Raw genomic sequence first — 22,392 nt, 5'->3', positions numbered from 1 at the left:
TCTTCATCCAATACCCCCTTTCCCCACCCCAACCTCTGATAACCTTAAATCTGATCTTTTCTCAAAGTTTGGTTTTTTGGTTGGTTAGTTTGTTTTTGAAGTATAATTGACCTACAACACTACATTAGTTTCTGTTATAAAACATGCTGCTGCGTCACTTCAGTCGTGTCCGACTCTGTGCGACGCCATAGACGGCAGCCCACCAGGCTTCCCCGTCCATAGACGGCAGCCCACCAGGCTTCCCCGTCCCTGGGATTCTCCAGGCAAGAACACTGGAGTGGGTTGCCATTTTCTTCTCCAATGCATGGGAAAAGGGAAAAGGGAAAGTGAAGTCGCTCAGTTGTGTCCAGCTATTTGTGAGCCCATGGACTGCAGCCCACCAGGCTCCTCCGCCCATGGGATTTTCCAGGCAAGAGTACTGGAGTGATTCAATATTTCTATACATTCTTTCAAACTGATCACTATGATAAGTCTAGCTACAATATGTCATCATACAAAGATATTACATAGTTACAGACTATACTCCCCACACTGTAAATTTCATACTCATGTCATTTATTTTGCAAATGAAAGATTGTACCTCTTACTCTCCTTCACCCATTTCTTTCCTCCCTGACCCTCTGTCCTCTGCTAACCATCTGTTTGTCCTCTGTATCTGTAACTCTTTTTTTTTTAATGTTTGTCCATTTGTTTTTTTTTTTTTTAGATTACATATGTAAGTGAAACTATACAGTATATGTCTTTCTCTGACTTATTTCACTCTCTAGGTCCATTCATGTTGGAACAAAGGGCAAGGTTTCATTCTTTTTATGGCCAAATAATATTCCATTTTATATAATTGTGTGTGTGTGTGTGAAGTTGCTCAGTCATGTCCGACTCTTTGTGATCCCGTGGACTGTAGCCTACCAGGCTCCTCCGTCCATTGAATTTTCCAGGCAAGAGTACTGGAGTGGGTTGCCATTTCCTTCTCCAGGGTATCTTCCTGACCCAGGGATCAAACCCAGGTCTCCTGCATTGCTTTACCATCTGAGTCACCAGGGAAGCCACAAATAAATATATATACAAATATACACATACCACATCTTCTTTATATGTTCACGTTCTAATGGGTATTTAGGTTGCTTCTGTATATTAGCTATTGCAAAAAAACATAACATGGAACACAAAGGTGCATGTATCTTTTCTAGTGCTTTTATTTTCTTTGAGAAATACGTGGAATGGAGTTGGTAAATCTATTTTTAGTTTTTTGAGGAATCTCAGTAATGTTTTCCATAGTGGCTGCTCCAATTTACATTCCCACCAACAGTGCACAAGGGCTCCCTTTCATCCACATTACCAGCACTTGTTACTTGTTTTTTTGGTAATAACCATTCTGACAGATGTGAGGTGAAATCTCATTGTGGTTTTGCTTTGCATTTCCCAAACTCCAGTACTTTGGCCACCTCATGCGAAGAGTTGACTCATTGGAAAAGACTCTGATGCTGGGAGGGATTGGGGGCAGGAGGAAAAGGGGACGACAGAGGATGAGATGGCTGGATGGCATCATTGACTCTATGGAGGTTAGTTTGAGTGAACTCTTGGAGTTGGTGATGGACAGGGAGGCCTGGCGTGCTGCAATTCATGGGGTTGCAGAGAGTCGGACATGACTGAGGACTGAACTGAACTGAAGGATAAGTCATGCTGAGCATCTTTTCACATGCTGGTTGGCCATTCAGATGTCTTCCTTGGGAAAGTGTCTATTAAGTTCTCTGCCCATTTTTTTTTTAATCAGGTCATTTTTTTTTTATGTTGAATTGTATGCATATTTTGGATATTCACCCTTTATTGGATATATTGTTGACAAATATCTTCTCCCATTCAGTAGGCAGCGTTTTTGTTTTACTGATAATTTCCTTTGCTGTGTAAAAGCTTTTTTAGCTTGATGTAATTCTATTTGTTTATTTTTGCTTTTGTTTCCATCGCTTGAGGAGTCATATCTTAAAAAATATTACTAAGAACAAGGAAAGCTCTGAAGGATAAAGAGGGGCATTATATAATGATAAAGGTGTAAATTCTCCAATAAGATATAACAATCCATAACTTATTTATTTCCCCAAAAGGAGCATCAAAATAATTGAGGAAAAAACAGAAATGCAAGAAGGGAAAATTCACTATTATAGTTGGAGACTTCAACACCCCTCTTTTGGTAACTGATAAAAGGCAGAAAAGTCAGTAAGGATACAGTTAAACAAACAGCAGCACCAATCAACTGGATCCAACTGATATTTATAGAATAATTTAGCCAAAACAGTTGGATAAGCCATGTTCACACAGAACATTCACAAAGACAGGCAACATCCTGAGCCATAAAACACATCTTTACACATTTAAAAGAAGAGAAATCATACTATGCTCTTAGGCCACATGAGAATTAAACCAGAAATCAGAAAGATAGCTGGAAAAATCTCAAAATATTTGAAGATTAAACATCATACTTCTAAATAACACATGAGTCAAAGAAGTCTTGAGATAAATTTTTAAAGTATTTAACTAAATGAAAATGTGTGGGATGCAGTGAAACCTTTGCTTGGAGTAAATTTTATAGTATTGAATGCATATACTAGAAAAGAAAATCTAAAATTTGTAGCCTAAATTTCCACCTTAGGAAACTAGAGGAAAATGTACAAATGAAGGCCAATCAAGCAGAAAAAAAAGAAATAAAAATTAGAGTAGAAATCAATGAAATTTTTTAAAAACCAGGAAACTAATAGAGAAAAATCAATGGAGAAACTAGTTCTTTGGAAAGATCAATAAAATTGATAAACTTCTGGCCAGGCTACCCGGGGTGAGGGGCAGGGGAAAGGCACAAATTGCTAATATCACAAATGAAAGGATTGCTACTGAGTCCATGAACATCAACAGGATAATAGAAGAAGGTTATGAACAACTCTATATCCAAAACTTTGATAGATGAGTGAAATGGGCCAATCCTTAAAAGACATTTCCTACTAAAACTTACACAAGGGAAAATAGATTACCTGGATAGGCCTGTTCTTATTACATAAATTTAATCAAGAATCAATAACCTTCCAAAAAAGAAAGTAACAGGCCTAGATGATTTCACTGGTGAATTTTATGAAACATTTAAAGGGGTTCCTAACTCATTCTATAAAGTTAGCATTAATAAAACCAGCTAATAATAAAATAAGATGCAGACATTATAAGAAAGGAAAGCTACAGAATTATAAGAAAGCTACAGACTAGTATCTTTCATTTACATAGAAACAAAAATTATTAATAAAATGTTAGCAAATCAAAACAACAGCATATAAAAAGATTATACACCATAATACAGTGCAGTTTATTATAGGTATGTAAGACTGCTTTAAAATTTGAAAATCAATTAATGTAATCCATCACATCTAAGGGCTAAAGAAAAATCATACAATCTTAACAATAGGTGTAAAAAAAATAGCATTTGGCAAAATCCAACACCTATTTATAAAGAAATAAAAAACTACCAGCAAACTAGAGATAGAGGCAGACTTAATCAACTTAAAAAAATATATCTATAAAACAAACCAAAGCTCCTATAGCTAGCATTGTATGTAATGGTGGAAAACTGGATGGTTTTTTTTAATCATTTTGTAGATAACTATGAAGAAGCCAGGCAGGTGGAAAACATACAAGGAAGATCACCTTCCCTATAATATTAATATTTTCATGGAAAATGAAAGGGTTAGTCACTCAGTCATGTCTGACTCTTTGTGACCCCGTGGCCTGTAGCCCACCAGATTCCTCTGTCCATGGGATTTCCCAGGCAAGAATACCAGAGTGAGTAGCCATTCCCTTCTCCACAGGCTTACTTACAAAAGAACACCCGTTGGTTCTACCTTAAAAAAAAATTTTTTTTAAATTCCATCACTTCTTAGAGGAGGATCAAGCGTCCCTCAAATAAATTATTCCCTTCCCTTATTCTTCTAGTCATTTCTTTGGACCCTCCAAACAGTGATACCTTCTTAGCTGATCTTTTTACCTGTCTGCAGTATTACACACTGTTGGGCTGCACCCTGCAGTCCTGCAAGCCTTGACACTGCCCAGACACAGAGGGAAGAAAGAGCCTGGAGACAGCAACAGAGAGAGACACCAGTGGTTGAATGGGCAGGGAATCGTATAAGTCTGAAGCAAAGCACTGGAGCAACAGGCCACCATGTGCAGCAGACAGTGGGCAAGACTCAGCGGCCATCTTTGCTATTCAGGGGAGACGGAGGCTACCATTTATAGGGGGAATTGATGTCCCATTGGCTCGTCAGTTCCCAGGGAAACCAGAGGCAGGGGGAGGAAGCAAGCTTGTAGGTAGTTATCGACTAAGGCCTATGATTAAGAGGACTAGATAGTCGTGTGAGTATAGTGTAACTGCAGCAGGGACTGGTTGAGCAGAGGATGTACAGAGAGCAAGAGACAGCCATCCCGAGTGACCTGACCACACACACACCCACTCCTCCCAAACGTCCAGCCTTCAAAGTCCACACCTTCCAAGATATCCTTCTTAACAATTTCCCCATTTAACTTACATTTATTCCCAAGATATAATCAGAGTCTGCACTTTACCTAGATGAAAACATAATCAACCTGATTTTGAATAAGAAGCACTCATAAATAGGATGTCTGCTTCTCCTTCCCTATCCCTGGCTCACATTGCAGCATTTTAAAGCCTGTATTAACTGATGAAACTGATGACAAAACACACTGAGAACAATTCTGTTCTGTTGAAATTTTCCTGGTTCTGCTCTGACATTCACTGTTGACCAGTTTATAGCTTGTAATCCCACCTTTAACTGGGAGCAAGAAAGTATAACCAGTCAAGTATTCAGAATATAAAAATCTCAACCACTGAATGCTAGCTCGCATGATCAGAAGGAAGTCACGTGCCACCTCACAGTTTAGTTAGAGCCACTTGGAGTTAATAATGTATTACTCATAGCCAAAATACTACCTGCAAATTGTATTTCTGTCTTTATAGTCTATTGCTTCATATATTTTTTTTAAAGGCAGATCCAGAGTTGGGTCATAGATGTTGCTACCAATCTTAGGTTTAGGTTTCTAGTCATTTGTTTAGATGTGAGCTTCAAAATCATGGCTGTCTAGACTATGAAAACTGGTTAAGTGCAAGAAGTTTCCAATTTCCATGTGAATTGATGGAGTCAGCTGAGGAAACCATCCTAAAAGGATGATGTTGCTAAAACCCCAAGAACAGGAAGAGTTGGTGTGAACAAGTTAGCTTTAGATGATTCATATAGAGGAGCTTCTTAAATACAGCTCCAATATGCATTCCACATAACAACAAATAAATGACGGAACCACAGCAATGACTACAATCTGGGCAGTATACAAGACACCAGAGAGATAAATGTATGGCTGTAGAATCTGCTCACTTCACAGCTCTTGGGGTTGCTATGCATTGTTGTCCATAAAAATCATACCCTCCAGAATTGTGCAGTACACAACCTGTGCAGCAATAAACAAGCCCGAAACCATTCTGATGCTAGTATATAATAGCAAATGCATGCCCACAAAGAGCACCGATTTTAGGTCTGAAATTATAAGCTTTATCAAAATTGGATTTATTTGAATAATAATACTGGACTTTAATAAATTGGACTTCATCAAAATTAATACTTTCGTTGCCTCAGGGACACAGAGAGAACAAAAAGACAAGCTACAGACTAGGAGAAAATATTTGCAAATCATGTATGCAACAAAGGTCTCATATCCTGAATATCACATATTTAAGTATATAGAGAGATGCTTAACATCATTAGGCTTTAGAAGAAAGCAGATTAAAAGCGCAATGAAGTACTGCACACCTACTAAAATGATTTTTTTTAAGACAGTGCCAAATACTTGAAAGGAGGCAGAGCAACCACAATGTTCATGGATTGCTAGTGGAAATGTAAAGATACATCTACTATGGAGAACAGTTTGGCAGTTTCTCGTAAAGCTAGACATACATTTGTCATGTGACCTGTTAATCCTACACCGAGATGTTTATTCTAGAGACATGAAAACTTATATTCACAGAAAACCCTGTGCATAACTGTCTCTAGTAATTCTATTCATTACTGACAAAAGCTTGTAATAACACAAATATTCTTCAGAAGATGAGTGATTCAACAAACTCTGATGTATCTACACAATGAAATTCTACTTGGAAAAGGCAGAAAGAACTACTGATATATGAATAGCATGGCCATCTCTCACAGGTGTTATGCTGAATGAAAGAAACCAGCCTCAAAAAGTTACACCAAGGTTCCACTTCTCTGATACTGTAGAAAAGGCAAAGCTAGTGGGTATGAAGATGAATGGTTGTTAGGGCTTAGAGGTGGATGAAGAGTGACTACAGTATGAGGGATTTCTAGGGGGAGAAGGGGTGATAGAACTAGTTTACATCATGATGGTGGGGAGGTGTTTACTTGACTCTGTATGTTTGTTAAAACTCAGGTTGTTTAGTCACTATTGTGTCTGACTCAATTGTGACCGCATGGACTGTAGTCACCAAGCTCTTCTATCCAAGGGATTTGCCAGGTAAAAATACTTGAGTGGGTTGCCATTTCCTTTCCCAGGGGAATCTTCCTGATCCAGGGATCAAACCCACATCTCCTGCATTGCAGGTGAATTCTTTACCACTGAGCCACCTGGGAAGCCCAAAACTCATAGCACTATACACCAAAAGTGGTTATGTTTATAGTCTGTGAATTAAACAACAAAGAGCACTTTTTAAAAACTCCAAGTCTGTCCTCATCTCTCCATTTCCTGCCTCCACTCTAATCTCTGTACTTTCTCCTCTCCTGGACTACTCTAATGAGTCTTGACTAGATTTCCTCCCAATTGCAATCTTTAAATATATTTTAAAATTAATTAATTATGAGATATTTCTATGATGCAAAACAGTATAAAGAAAAAAATCAGATCTAAATAGCTCTCCTTTCTTTACATAGGGTGTGTATACCATCCCCTATGGTATTCCCAACACTGTGATCCAATGTGAAAATTAAAATAAGCCTCCAAAAGAATATGTGTCTGTAGCATCTTACACACTTACACCATGGTATAGCAAAAATAAGGAAAGTTTGATCATAGGGCTGGAAACAGGTTTTTTTTTTCTCACATGCAGTTCATTTTCTTGTTTGTGGTTCATTTTCAGGTCTCCCGCTCTAACCGCTATGCCCACTGCCTCTACCAGGTGCTAATCTAATCTGAGTTGAATTGAATTTCTAGCTGTTGCAGCTCAGTAGCTTCTTTGGCCTGCTGCCTCTGTCCTGTGAACCTGGAGGGAAAGTCAGCGAAAGAATTAACATGCGAGGCCTGGCATGACAACAATAATTCCTGCCAAAGAGCAACAACCTCCCAGAGATTGCGTCTATTAGACAATTAACTGGCCATTTAGGAAACATGAGCCAGAAAATAGAAGAAATAGAACTTCCCAATGGGATGCTACAAAAATGCAGTGGAGTTAAAAATTGAAAGGAAAAAAAAACACAACCCAGAACAAAAGAATTTTATCCCCTATGTCACTGCAGTTGTTCCTGGATCATCTAGATAAACCTGAGAAGAATGATCTTAAAACAAAAATCCACAAAACCGTAAATATGCACTGGGTAAAATTTAGCATTATTTTAGGTATAATCAGAACTGCAGAAAACTACCTTTATGTGGAAATAATTTATATGCCATAGCTACTCAGAGGAGGCACATTTATTGCTAATAACTGATGCTCATGTGGTACTGATCATTCTATCACCCATACCTAATAATTAAGCATCTTAAAAATGAGGAGGCAACCCACACAGGGAGACAGAGATGGTTAAACAGATGGGGTGGTTAAGGAGCTCAGTGAAATGGGAAGCTTTCATTGCAAAGTGAACAATTAGCCTCAAAATTCAGTCATGCGCATAAGGCCTCTGGGCGCCTGGCATGAGTGCTGGGGACAATTAGGGAGCAAGGAACTGAGTGACACTTCCTCTGTGCCAGGCACACTACCTGAGAGTTGCCTCCCAATCGCCCCTGTGTGCCCAGGGAGGAGCTGAGGCTTTAGGAAGCTTTGGAACCTGCTCTCAAGGTCACACAGCTAAGAAAGCCGCAGAGATGGCCCTCAGACCAGCCCATGATCTTAACCATGACATGCTATGTCTCAGGTATGCAGACCCATCTGCTGTCTCTTATAACCAATGTCACAAGTACAAGTCTTGGCCAACGTTCAGAAATGTTCTGTTAACGTTTGCAACCCTCTGTCTCCATCTCCAAGCAGAATTTACTTGTTTCCAGAATTCTGGTTTCTGGGCTAGAACAATATGAAAAATAAATTTTAAAAAATAAGTGGTTATTGTTTGGGATCGCATGTACACCCGTGGTGGATTCATGTCAATGTATGGCAAAACCAATACAGTATTGTAAAGTAAAATAGAGTAAAAAAAAAAAAATCAGTGGTTAATATATTAACATGTTATCCCTTGATCTCAGGAACATATTGAAAAAGATATATAATGTTATAATAAAAGCAAAGCTCTAATTTCACAATGGAGGTCACACTCCTTTGGTTTGTTTCTTTCTTTCTTTGGGGGGAACACGTGTTTTCCTTTAGTCATTCATCCTCACCCCAGAAAGAGCTGCTGGTTTCCTATGTGCCTGTGTTGGCTGGTAAGTTTCCTTTAGATTGCCAAAAACAGACAGCCACTCAAGTTAAGTAGTGGGTATTTGTAATAATGATAATAAATATTATTCTTTACTATTATTATAAATAATATTTATAATAATGGTGGGAGTGCAAGTCACAGGATTTTCAGCCACTGGACTGACTAGACCACAGAGCAAAAGAGGAACCATGGCAGAGGCAGGCCTTGCAGGCTCTGCAGGGTAGTTAAGAAACCAACAAATGCGTGACTGAGTATTCATCACCTTCTCAACGACATGACCTGCTTCCCTCCTTCAGAGGCCAGCTTCTCTCAGTCTCTGCTTCTACTGCTTTTATCGTAACTATCACCCTCCCCCATACTTCATCTGCTCACTCAAAACTTCTGCTTACCCATGCTAATTGTAGAGACATATAGAAAACAACTGAGGTAAAAAATGAAATGAAACCACTATTCAAGCATATCCTTCAGTGATATATATGTCTATGTACATACATATGTGTACATATATTTTTCTATACATGCTATATGTTTATTTTTAAGATAAAAGTTATATTAAGCAAATAGTGCTTTGACAACTGAATTCCTAATAGAAAAAAATGAACCTCAATATTCCTTCAGGTCATACACAAAAATTAATTCAAAATGTATCATAGACCTAAACCAAAACACTAAAACTATAAAATTTCTAAATAAAAACCATAGAAATCATTGTGACTTTGAGACAGGCAAAGACTTCCCAGATGGGTCACACAAAAAAATAAGCCATATTCATTGGTTGTGTCAAATAAGTCATATAAATATTGATAAGAGGGAAAGTTGGGTGTTGGGTTTATGGGAGCTCTCTGTGCTATTTTTGTAATTTTTTATGTAAATCTAAAACTATTCTCAACTAAAATTTTACTCTAACAAAAGATGGAACATAAAGTTTAAAATAGCCAAGTTGATACATTTTTAACTTTGGTTCTTTAAAAGACGCAATTATGCAAATGAAAAGATAAACTATAAACTGGTAAAAATATTTTCAAATCACATATCTGACAAAGGAATTGTATACAACTTGTATAAAGAATTCTCAAAACTCAATCATAAGCAAACGCTAATTTTAAAAGATTTAAATAGATTTCAAAGATTTAAATTTCACTAGAGAAGGAAATAACAACCCACTCCAGTGTTCTTGCCTGGAGAATCCCAGGGACGGGGGAGCCTGGTGGGCTGCCGTCTATGGGGTCGCACAGAGTCGGACACGACTGAAGCGACTTACCAGCAGCAGCAGCAGAGAAGGTATATGGATGGCTTTATATGCACATGAAAAGAAGTTTGGCATCAGTCACCAGGAAAATGAGTGACCACTGCACACCTATAACAATGGCTGGATTTTTTCAGTAGGCTTTGAAGATGCAAAGCAATTGGAATTCTCACTGCTGGTAGGAATGCGAGATGGTACACTTTGAAAAAGAGACTGGCAACTTCTTAAGCATACATTCATCATTTACCTCAGTAATCCTTCTCTGAAAGCGTTTAACCAAGAGAAGTAAAAACATTATGTCCTGTGAACAAATGATGCATAATGGAAACTGGAAACAAGCCCTGTGTCCACACATTGTAATGATGCTCCACAAGAAAAAGTGAAAACACTGATGCACAGCACACAATACGGATGAATCTCAGAAGTGAAAGAAGCAGATGCAAAAGGCAACATCCTGCGTGACTCCATTTAGATGTTTCTAGAAAATGCAAAACTATAGTTTGCAGGGACGGGGAGTAGAGGGAAAGGCTTGACTACAAAATGGCAAGAGAAGCTTTTGGGGGTGGTAGTATATATCTTGATTGTGGTAGTTATCACATGATATGTACATTTGTCAAAATGAAACAAGATATGTACCTGTCAAGGGAAAACCCTCTGTATGTAAATTATACTTCAAAATAGTTTGAGGTATTTGATTGAAAAAATAAAATTTCAGAATATGTCTTCCATGTAACTTCACATACTGCTGCTCTTTTGTGGTTAACATCAGAGCACTAGAAATGCTACGGCAGTATGACTTAAATGACTACAAAAAAAATTCATTTTGTGTGTCTGCTACTGCTGCTGCTGCTAAGCCGCTTCAGTCATGTCCGACTCTGTGTGGCCCCATAGACAGCAGCCCACCAGGCTCCCCCGTCCCTGGGATTCTCCAGGCAAGAACACTGGAGTGGGTTGCCATTTCCTTCTCCAATGCATGAAAGTGAAAAGTGAAAGTGAAGTCACTCAGTCGTGTCTGACTCTTGGCGACCTCGGGGACTGCAGCCCACCAGGCTCCTCTGTCCATGGGATTTTCCAGGCAAGAGTACTGGAGTGGGGTGCCATTGCCTTCTCCGTGTGTGTGTATATCGTAGTTCAATTACCATCCCATTATTGAGCATTGCTTATTTCTAGTTTTCTTACATATAGTTTTATAAAAGTATCTCTGTATACCAATTTCACCTTTCTAATTATGGCATTAGGACAAAACTCTAGACATGAAATTACTGAGCCAAAGGGCATAAGCAGCAGCTTAAGGTTCTGGATATTTATTGCCAGTTTACTCTCTAGAAAAGGTAAACACAGCTTAACATATCAATCATCATAACAGTGGGTTTATAATAGAAATCTTAAAAATATCTGTTTTTTGAACACGGATCAATCGTACAAGAAAAGACTTTCTCAAAGTATTTTAAGGAGGCAACAACCTAACTCTCAGATCTAGAACATCAAACTAAAACGTGAAAAAAATGTCTACGAGGTAGTGAGAAAATAAACAAATCTACAGAACAGAGGATTTTCAGTGAAATTTCCAGGGGTTCTTTATAATCAAAGAGCTCTTGAATAAATTTTTTTCTCAAGAAAGAGGATTCATTTTTCCATCTATAATACTTTGCATAATGAAGAACAACTAGCGGAATAATTTGTTAGAATCTGATTTACACTTAAATTTTCAAGAGCAATAATTTATTTCAATTATGTCTCCTTTTAACCATCAGGAGTAAAAATGTTGGAATTTTCATAATAATCTTTCAATGTAACAAACCCTGTATTCCAAAATAGAATCCTAGGCTTGATATTCTTTCATGTGTTGGTCACTATAATCAAGGCATATTATATATGAATCAATGACTATACTTTACAATGGAAACGGAAAAACCTTATTAATTTTCTAATGATGTCTCTCTATTCAAACATTAGCTCTACTATAACTAAGATAAACATAACTAAGATAACTAAAATTTTAGCTCAAAAAGGACAAAAATAAAAGAACTAAAGCTCAGTTCAGTTCAGTCACTCAGTCATGTCCAACTTTTTGTGACCCCATGGACTGCAGCACACCGGGCCTCCCTGTCCATCACTAGGTCCCGGAGTTCACTCAAATTCATGTCCATTGAATTGGTGATGCCATCCAACCATCTCATCATCTATCATCCCCTTCTCCTTCTGCCTACAATCTTTCCCAGCATCAGGGTCTTTTTCAATGAGTCAGTTATTTGCATCAGGTGGCCAAAGTATTGGAGTTTCAGCTTCAGCATCAGTCTTTCCAAAGAATATTCAGGACTGATTTCCTTTAGGATGGACTGGCTGAATCTCCTAGCTGTCCAAGGACCTAAACCTGTCCAAGGAACTAAACCTGAGCTACATTAAATCCAGTAAAAAAATGTCCTCATGAAGAATGAATAAAATTTCTGAACCTCAGACATATGATTCTGGAGTTCTAATCATTTTCCATCACTGACTTGAAAGATGAACAGTTCCTGTCTGAATAGCTCCATCTGAAACCCTCTTTTCTGAATTATTCATGCAGGCATGAATTTTGATTGTACAGAATTCATGTAGAACTTGTATCATGAAACTTCAGAATAGAAAGAACCTTGATTTGCCCAAATCTTCACAGTGGGTTGGTAGTTGTGCTAACTGTGAATTCAGCTTCTAAACCTTACACTCTGTACTCACCACATCCTGCCTTGCTCTCTGTTCCACGTTGGCTGGGATAATTCACTTGACTGTACATTGCAAATGTCTCCTGCCAGAGTGTTTGACCTGTGAAATGAATCCAAAATCACATCAATAAAGGTTTCATTCCAAACCATTTTTTTAAACTTACAGGTGAAGTTTATTTATTAACCTAATAATTATATGCAGATTATATAATATTTTATGAAAAAATATATTTTGTTATTATTCAACATAACCATAGATTTTCTATATTTTCAAAAATGGTTAGATAATTTTTTTTCCAGGTGAACTGAATAAATTAAAACTTTTACTATTTTTGGTGGATTAGTTTTTTGTCTTTTTTTTTTTTCAGTTTTTATTGGAGTAGAGTTACTTCACAATGTTCTGTTAGTTTCTGCTGTCCAGCAAAGCAAATCATAAATATATGAATAAATATATCCCTTCTTTTTGAATTTCCCTCCCATTTAAGTCACCATAGAGCACGGAGTAGAGTGCTCAGTGCTAGACTGTGCTATAGGTTCTTGTTAGTTATCTATTTTACACATAGTAATGTATATATGTCAATCCCAGTCTCCTATTCCAAACAATTTTTAATATTTCATTATATCATCTAGGATTCAGAGGACACCAAATTCAACTTCTAAAATTAAAATATGTATATATATTTAGAAGAAATTTTTAGTAGAAATGAATGTCAATTTCTACTGTTATTTACTATTGTTAGTATTTAAAACTTATTTAAAGAAAAATGCTTAAAATTTGAAACATTTGAAAATGACTTGAACAGGCAACTAGAATAAATATTACATCCTTGCACTGTGATCCTCTTCACTTCTCTCAGATACACACATACACACACACACACACACATCCTTATTTCCCACAGACTGCCAGGAACCTACCCTAGGCCATCACCAGTGCATGAAACTCCACCTGCACTCAGGAGCAGGCTGCCCAGACATCCTCATTGAGATCAGCCTGGCACAAAACGGAAAGAAGCAGAGTACAGGCCCCCATCCATGCTCCTCATCTTTTAGCATCTTCTCCTTCCAGGTCTCCCTGCCTCTCACCCAACCCGCTGACACAGCTCCTTCCCCCAGCTCCAGCTACCTGAGAAACCTACCTAGTATTTGATTTTTACAGCAATACACAATAAAAGTCCAAGAAGGGCTAAGTCAGGCAAATGGACTGGCAGAAAAAGACGCTGGACTGAGAACAGACTATGATGATTCTCATCCCAGCTGTACCCTACTCATTAGCTGAGCAAGGCTGGGCAGGCACTATGGCTCTTTGGGCTGAAACAGGAAAATGGATGGGCTGGGCAAGGCTGTTTTCAGAACTTGCTCTGAGTCGCAACTTTCAAGGGTCCAGGGTGCCTGCCCTTTAAGCAGAATAAAGAGCCCTCCAGCATGGGGACTCATCCAACAACTGTGTCCCTTGGCCAAATGCTTCCACAAAAAAGCCACAGAATGTTTGTCATTTGCTTAGGACTTTTGATGAGCTCCTTCTGGTTTGTTTTGCCTTGTTTAAAATATCTAACCCAACACCAGGGAGTGTGGGGGCAGAGTTAAGTGGGCCCCACTCGGGCTCCAGCCCTCCCCCAGACATTGGCTTGAGTCAGAATGAGTTTATGGGATTAAAAAAAAAAAAAAAAACTTGCTCAAAAGTAAAATAGCTTCTGAAAAAAATGCTTGCAATTCACCAAATTAATAGACACATCCAGGAGTCCCTTCACTATAATAGTCATATCCCCAAAGTGCTGAATTACACCCTGTACAAAGAAAAGCAGCAGGCAGATCCCTGCCAGATAACAATGAAAAAGAAAGCTACAGAGGGCCCTCACCTATATAGTTGCTGCAAGCACAGATCAGGAGAACTGCCCACCAGCCTATCAGTGCCTGGGGGGCAAGGTTTACCTCTAGGACAGATCCTGGCACAAAGAGGTCCTTGATAATATTTTGTTGAATGTCTGAATAAACCCATGGGTGGACAATGAACAGAGAAGAAGCAAGGAATCCCAGTTCAGCAGAGGTCCACCCACCTGTTTTAGTATGAGAAAAACAGGTCCTTTTAGCAATAACAGCCAGAGGGTAAGCATTACAGGGCAAGAGAATGAGCATGTTTGCTTGGTGGTGTTTTCCCACGTGATGCAGGAGCAGCTGATCCATCCTTCAGCTGGGAAGTAGATAGTGCATGACTACCAGGAGTTCTGGTATAAGAAAGAAGCAAGGATCAATTCCCCATCTTTGCTAGAATTTGAACTTCCATTTGAAGACTCTGGGTGCCTGCTCACCCTTTTTTATCTCCTCTACTTACTCCCATATACCTTGTCCTTATTTCTGTGTATCCAATTCTGTCCATTATTCCATTTTGTCTTGTTTTGTCAGCTCTGCAGTGTAAGTAAAACCTCGGATTTAAACCTTATGAAGGTGTTTAGGAGATAAAAGGGAATTTGAAGATACTTGCAATCCCACCCACATTGTCATGTGGTAGTAGTCCAATAGAGCTGCTTCCACCATAAACTGGAAGAGGTGTCTGCAGTGGGCCTGCAGGATTCTAATACAGAGAGGCGCTAGGATCACAACAACTTGGGGAGGGGTGGAGGAGGAAGGGTTTAAAACTCTATAGGACTCCTTGTGGTTACATTCATGAAGTCTGTGGGTTTTTTTTTTTTTTTTTTTTACTGGCTTACAAATCATTTAAGAGGTATTAAATAACCTCTTTCACTTGCTTATGACATTTAGAGAGGAGGCACATACAAAATGCCTTTCATGTCAGCCAGATTGCCCTGAGATCCTCAGCCAAACAAGACAATCTAATCATAGGAGTAAGGAATTCAGGCTTTGGTTCATTCGTTCCTAACTTATCCATTGCGCAAACACTGAGCATCTCTGTTCTACACCAGGAGAAATACAAAGGTGAACAAAACAGGGTTTTGAAATTGAGTTTTTTCCACCTTGAGATGTCAGTCTATAGTTGATTCCTCTAAGGGTGACTAAATTATTTAACTCCCTCCAAATATGTTTATAAAGATGAGTGGAGAAAGCTAAACTCAAAAGGTGTAGGTTCAAATCTTGGCTCTGTCACAGTGATGTGTGATATTTGGCAAATTTCTTAACCTTTCTAAGCTTTAGTTTATTCATCTTTAATGATGATAACTATCTCATAGGAGTGTTATGTTTGCTTGAAAAAGAAAACAAGCATAAAATGCATTGAACAGTCTTTGCAACAGTTTTTGCAACAGTAAATATTGCAAATTAGTCATTCGATTTTGTAAATAATTCCTGGGAGGAATTCAATCAAAGTTAATTTGTTCCTTCTAGTATCCTCTCTTCCTCTGACCATTTTTCCTAGCTTTGTACTTTTAGTACTCTTAGTGAATCTGACCTCCTTCTCCCAAATAAGTTTGACTCTCACATGCTGTTTTATGTACTGCAGCTGTTCTTTGCTTTTGACACACGCCAATATGAAACTTTCAAATGAGCTAACTCTGACTTTGTTTTATACTTTAGTACTAATAAAATCTGACATCTATTAACTCAAACCTAGCCAAGTTGCAGGCACAATGCAGCGTTTTACCTGTGTCTCCTCACTTAATTCTTTTAAGAGCTCTATGAAGTAGGTGCTATATTGCATCTGCTTTTACAGCTGAGGAACAGAGAGATTAAGGAGTTTGCCCAAAGGTACGCTCCTGGTCAGAAGGGAAGGTAGGATTCTGGAACTCTGGCAGCCTGGTTCCAGAGGCCACCCTCTTATCCACTACACTATGCTGCCTTTATGGTGATTACTAGGTAGTATTGGGCTGCAAGTAAGATCATAAGAGAGATCAAAGTTTTCAGCCAATTCATTTGATCACAAAATTCTAGGAATTCATCCAAAGTTTATTACATAGGTTTCTGTAAAGAAAATACACACAGACACATATATACTTATGCATCTTGTATGTCTACATATATTGTCTCTCTCTATATATGGTATATATAGACATATTTCCATCACAGATGGCTTCTGTTAAAAATGAACTGAATCAATGCGTAGTTTTTCTGTAAAATTTGGTAGTCTGTGTTCTCAGTTCATCAACTCCAGAATCACAATGCATTCATTCAGTATCTCCTGAATACGTAACCGGGGCTACTGTAATGATGTCCAAGTGTAGAGTCTTCTCTTGTGTTGTTGGAAGAGGGTGTTTGCTATGACCAGTGCGTTCTCTTGGCAGAACGCTATTAGCCTTTGCCCTGCTTCATTCTGTACTCCAAGGCCAAATTTGCCTGTTACTCCAGGTAGCTCTTGACTTCCTACTTTTGCATTCCAGTCCCCTGTAATGAAAAGGACATCTTTTTTGGGTGTTAGTTCTAGAAAGTCTTGTAGGTCTTCATAGAACCGTTCAATTTCAGCTTCTTCAGTATTGCTGGTTGGGGCATAGATTTGGATTACCATGATATTGAATGGTTTGCCTTGGAAATGAACAGAGATCATTCTGTTGTTTTTGAGATTGCATCCAAGTACTGCATTTCGGACTCTTTTGTTGACCATAATGGCTACTCCAATTCTTCTAAGGGATTCCTGCCCACAGTAGTAGATATAATGGTCATCTGAGTTAAATTCACCCATTCCAGTCCATCTTAGTTCACTGATTCCTAGAATGTCGATGTTCACTCTTGCCATCTCTTTTTGACCACTTCCAATTTGCCTGGATTCATGGACCTGACATTCCAGTTTCCTATGCTATATTGCTCTTTACAGCATTGAACCCTGCTTCCATCACCAATCTCATTCACAACTGGGTGTTGTTTTTGCTTTGGCTCCATCCCTTCATTCTTTCTGGAGTTATTTCTCCACTGATCTACAGTACCATATTGGGCATCTACTGACCTGGGGAGTTCATCTTTCAGTGTCCTATCATTTTGCCTTTTCATACTGTTCATGGGGTTCTCAAGGCAAGAATACTGAAGTGGTTTGCCATTCCTTTCTCCAGTGGACCACATTTTGTCAGGTTGACACCAAAATCAGATTGATTATATTCTTTGCAGCCAAAGATGGAGAAGCTCTATACAGTCAGCAAAAACAAGAATGGGAGCTGACTGTGGCTCAGGTCATGAACTCCTTATTGCCAAATACAGACTGAAATTCAAGAAAGTGGAGAAAACCACTAGACCATTCTGGTATGACCTAAATCAAATCCCTTATGACTATACAGTGGAAGTGAGAAATAGATTTAAGGGAATAGATCTGATAGAAAGAGTAGCTGATGAACTATGGATGGAGGTTCATAACATTAACAGGAGACAGCATTCAAGACCATCCTCAAGAAAAATAAATGCAAAAAACAAAATGGCTGTCTGGGGAGGCCTTACAAATAGCTGTGAAAAGAAGAGAAGCAAAAAGCAAAGGAGAAAAGGAAAGATATAAGCATCTGAATGCAGAGTTCCAAAGAATAGCAAGGAGAGATAAGAAAGCCTTCCTCAGCAATCAATGCAAAGAAATAGAGGAAAACAATAGAATGGGAAAGACTAGAGATCTCTTCAAGAAAATTAGAGATACCAAGGGAACATTTCATGCAAAGATGGGCTCGATAAAGGACAGAAATGGTAGGGACCTAACAGAAGCAGAAGCTATTAAGCAGAGGTGGCAAGAATACACAGAAAAACTGTACAAAAAAGATCTTCACAACCCAGATAATCATGATGGTGTGGTCACTCACCTAGAGCCAGACATCCTGGAATGTGAAGTCAAGTGGGCCTTAGAAAGCATCACTACAAACAAAGCTAGTGAAGGTGATGGAATTCCAGTTGAGCTGTTTCAAATCCTGAAAGATGATGCTGTGACGGTGCTGCACTCAATATGCCAGCAAATGTGGAAAACTCAGCAGTGGCCACAGGACTGGAAAAGGTCAGTTTTCATTCCAATCCCAAAGAAAGGCAATGCCAGAGAATACTCAAACTACTGCACAATTGCTCTCATCTCACACGCTAGTAAAGTAATGCTCAAAATTCTCCAAGCCAGGCTTCAGCAGTACGTGAACCGTGAACTTCCAGATGTTCAAGCTGGTTTTAGAAAAGACAGAGGAACCAGAGATCAAATTGCCAACATCCGCTGGATCATGGAAAAATGAAGAGAGTTCCAGAAAAACATCTACTTCTGCTTTATTGACTATGCCAAAGCCTTTGACTGTGTGGATCACAATAAACTGTGGAAAATTCTGAAAGAGATGGGAAAACCAGACCACCTGACCTGCCTCTTGAGAAACCTGTATGCAAGTCAGGAAACAATAGTTAGAACTGGACATGGAACAACAGACTGGTTCCAAACAGGAAAAGGAATACATCAAGGCTGTATATTGTCACTCTGCTTATTTAACTTATATTCAGAGTACATCATGAGAAATGCTGTGCTGGAGGAAGCTCAAGCTGGAATCAAGATTGCCAGGAGAAATATCAATAACCTCAGATATGCAGATGACACCACGCTTATGGAAGAAAGTGAAGAAGAACTAAAGAGCGTCTTGATGAAAGTGAAAGAGGAGAGTGAAAAAGTTGGCTTAAAGCTCAACATTCAGAAAACGAAGATCATGGCATCTGGTCCCATCACTTCATGGCAAATAGATGGGGAAACTGTGGAAAGAGTGGCTGACTTTCTGGGCTCCAAATCAATGCAGATGGTGATTCAGCCATGAAATGAAAAGACGCTTACTCCTTGGAAAGAAAGTTATGACCAACCTAGATAGCATATTCAAAAGCAGAGACATTACTTTGCCAACAAAGGTCCGTCTAGTCAAGGCTATGGTTTTTCCAGTGGTCATGTATGGATGTGAGAGTTGGACTATAAGGAAAGCTGAGCCCTGAAGAATTGATGCTTTTGATCTGTGGTGTTGGAGAAGACTCTTGAGAGTCCCTTGGACTGCAAGGAGATCCAACCAGTCAATTCTAAAGGAGATCAGTCCTGGGTGTTCATTGGAAGGACTGATATTGAAGCTGAAACTCCAATACTTTGGCCACCTGATGCGAAGAACTGACTCATTTGAAAAGACCCTGATGTTGGGAAAGATTGAGGGCAGGAGGAGAAGGAGATGACAGAGGATGAAATGGTTGGATGGCATCACCAACACGATGGACATGGGTTTGGGTGTTGTCCGGGAGTTGGTAATGGACAGAGAGGCCTGGTGTGCTGCGGTTCACGGGGTCGCAAAGAGTCAGATATGACTGAGCAACTGAACTGACTGACTGACTGTAATGATAAAAAGAGGAGCCCTGCCAATGAGGAATTCGTGGTCCGGAAGTGGAGAGAGAGACCTAGCAAGGAGGTCATTACATTATTGGTGTAAACAAGTACTCAATATACAAGGCTGAAGTAAATATCCTCCAAGACTATTTACTTAATAATAATAATAATAAAAGAACAAGTCCCTTTTAGACTTCTGGAGGTACCCTTTACATGGGTTCTCATGGGTGTATTTTTCATTAATTCCACAACCACTGAGGGCCTAGTCCTGCTGATCCAAGCCGTTCCAAGCTATTAATAGAAATTCCCTCAGTTCAGCTGGCTTCAAGTAAACCAGGAGAGAGTATTCTGCAAAGACTCAATCTCCCTCCACCAATCCTCCCACCCTCTAAACTCCTAGGGTTCTAGAAAAAGCAATATCTGAGGTCAAATCAGACAGTTTCTTACAGAGACAGGGTCTCCACTATGTATGGGTGATTTCAACAGAATTTTGCCCAAGGGCTACAAATGGAACTCTAAGAGATGACTCAAAGTCTTGTCCTTTTATGATGATTTAAGTTCACTGGGCTTGGGTTAACAATAGTAAACATTATTCCCAATCTCTTTGGTTTTGTACAAAGGATGGAAAGAGAATTAATACACAAAGGCTTTTTTTTTAAAGCTCAGCTTTAAGATGGCAAGAAGGAAATATAGAGGGGAAATATCTTTTAATTTCATGTTAAAAGCAGAAAGAAGATATGTTTTCAGGTTTGAGGAACAAAGGAATAACAGCACTACACAAAATTTTTAAAAATAACTCATATAATCTTATTAGCAGCAACATTTTTAGTATAAAACTTACAGCTTATGGTATATCTAATAATTCCTACCTGCCCTAAGGGGAAAAATATTTTATTGTTTAACTTTTATCTGATCTTATGTCTGTCTTCCCTTTTATTCTTAAAGCACATCTTATCCTCACTAATCAAGTAAAAATAGTTTATCTCTTTTTTTATGATACAAATGGAATATAATTTATATACCTAATCTTCTTGTTCCTCCCTGTAGTATCTAGCATGTTTCAATGCACATTTATTTGCTCATCAATAAAGAAGATATTTTCACTTGGGACCAGAAAAAGACATTAGTTTATTTATTCATCTTCCCCAGAGAGAAGCAACTCCTACCAGAGATCATAAAATATTTGGATACTGAACATGTCAGTGCTCTTCCAAATGTTCATATTCAATTTAAGGAAAACTTTATTTGATAAGTTTGGTCAAATGCCTAATGGAATAATGCAAAGGAAGTAAAGATCTGAAGGGAAAAAACATTGAGAGGTAATGAAAAGGTGGAGACTAAGATTCAGATCTCAAAAAAAGCACTAAATTTATGCTTATAAACACTTTCCAGAGCTTTGCTAACCAGGTTGCATACAGTGCTTTGAAAATCTAAAGGGATACAACTTTCTAAGGCAGAGTTTCTCAGAGTACGATCTGACCCTCCCACTCCCACCAGCATCAGAACTACAAAGTGCTGAGATTCTAAGGTCCGACTCCTAATATTTTTAGGAAATCCACAAATTATTGGAAAAATATTCAAAACTAGGACAAGAATTCCAATCTGCAAAGGACACACAAACCCCACTTTCTTTACGATAAAATTTATGTTAGTTTGGTAAATGGATGAAGATGACCAAAAACACATCAGCCTTCGAGGAGCAGTTAAGCCCCTGAGTGCTTGAAATGTATCCTGCCCCTTTCAAAAGAGGTGCACAGACACTGCTCTATGGCTCCACAAACCAGATGCTTCTGTCAGAACTAACCCTCTTATTCTAGTCATAGCACAGCACAAAGGTTATCCAGTGAGGCAGTCTATATTCATACCTGCTAGAGACCTACAGACTAATCAGATTCTCACTGCTGCTGGGGCTGGGAGATGAGGAAAATGGAGAGAAGCAGACAAACCCAAGTGTGCCAAGAACATCCCTCTCTTTGTTTCAGTCGCTGGTGGCAGGCTTTCTGTTTCTTTGTAGCTGAATGCACTTCTGACTGATACTACTTGCATTTTAGTGAATACCACTGAAATATAGTTTCATATTTTATTAGTACAGATAACACTAATGATACAGCCCTTATCAAAGACAAAATTATTAAGAACAGAATTGAACAGATGACATTTGAGAAAAGATGTCAGGAAAGTCTCCTAAAGGAATTAGAGTCTTAGAGAATCCAAATATTCTGCAATATAAGCATACTTTCATAAAGCAAAGTAAACTGTATGTTACTATATAACTGGTAGTGGAGAAGAATGTTGTTACTCATGAGTCTTAGCAGAAGCCCAGCATAGAGAAGAGCTTGCTTAAAAGCATGGAGACAGCACAGTGAAAGAGTGCTTTGCAGCCACAAATTACTACAATTAGTAGACTGAGACAGCTATGCAGCTGCAGATATAGGCTATCCTCCACAAAAAAGGAAAAATGACTCCAAGGATGAAGTCAATAGCCCAGAGGGTAGAGCTGGAGCTATGGAAAAGGATTCTCAGGCTTTGCATTCCAAT

Source organism: Capra hircus, chromosome 4, assembly GCF_001704415.2.
Source record: "Capra hircus breed San Clemente chromosome 4, ASM170441v1, whole genome shotgun sequence".
In the NCBI taxonomy this organism is placed as follows: domain Eukaryota; kingdom Metazoa; phylum Chordata; class Mammalia; order Artiodactyla; family Bovidae; genus Capra; species Capra hircus.
The sequence above is the reverse complement of the archived record's forward strand: the minus strand, read 5'-3'. Positions refer to the sequence as shown.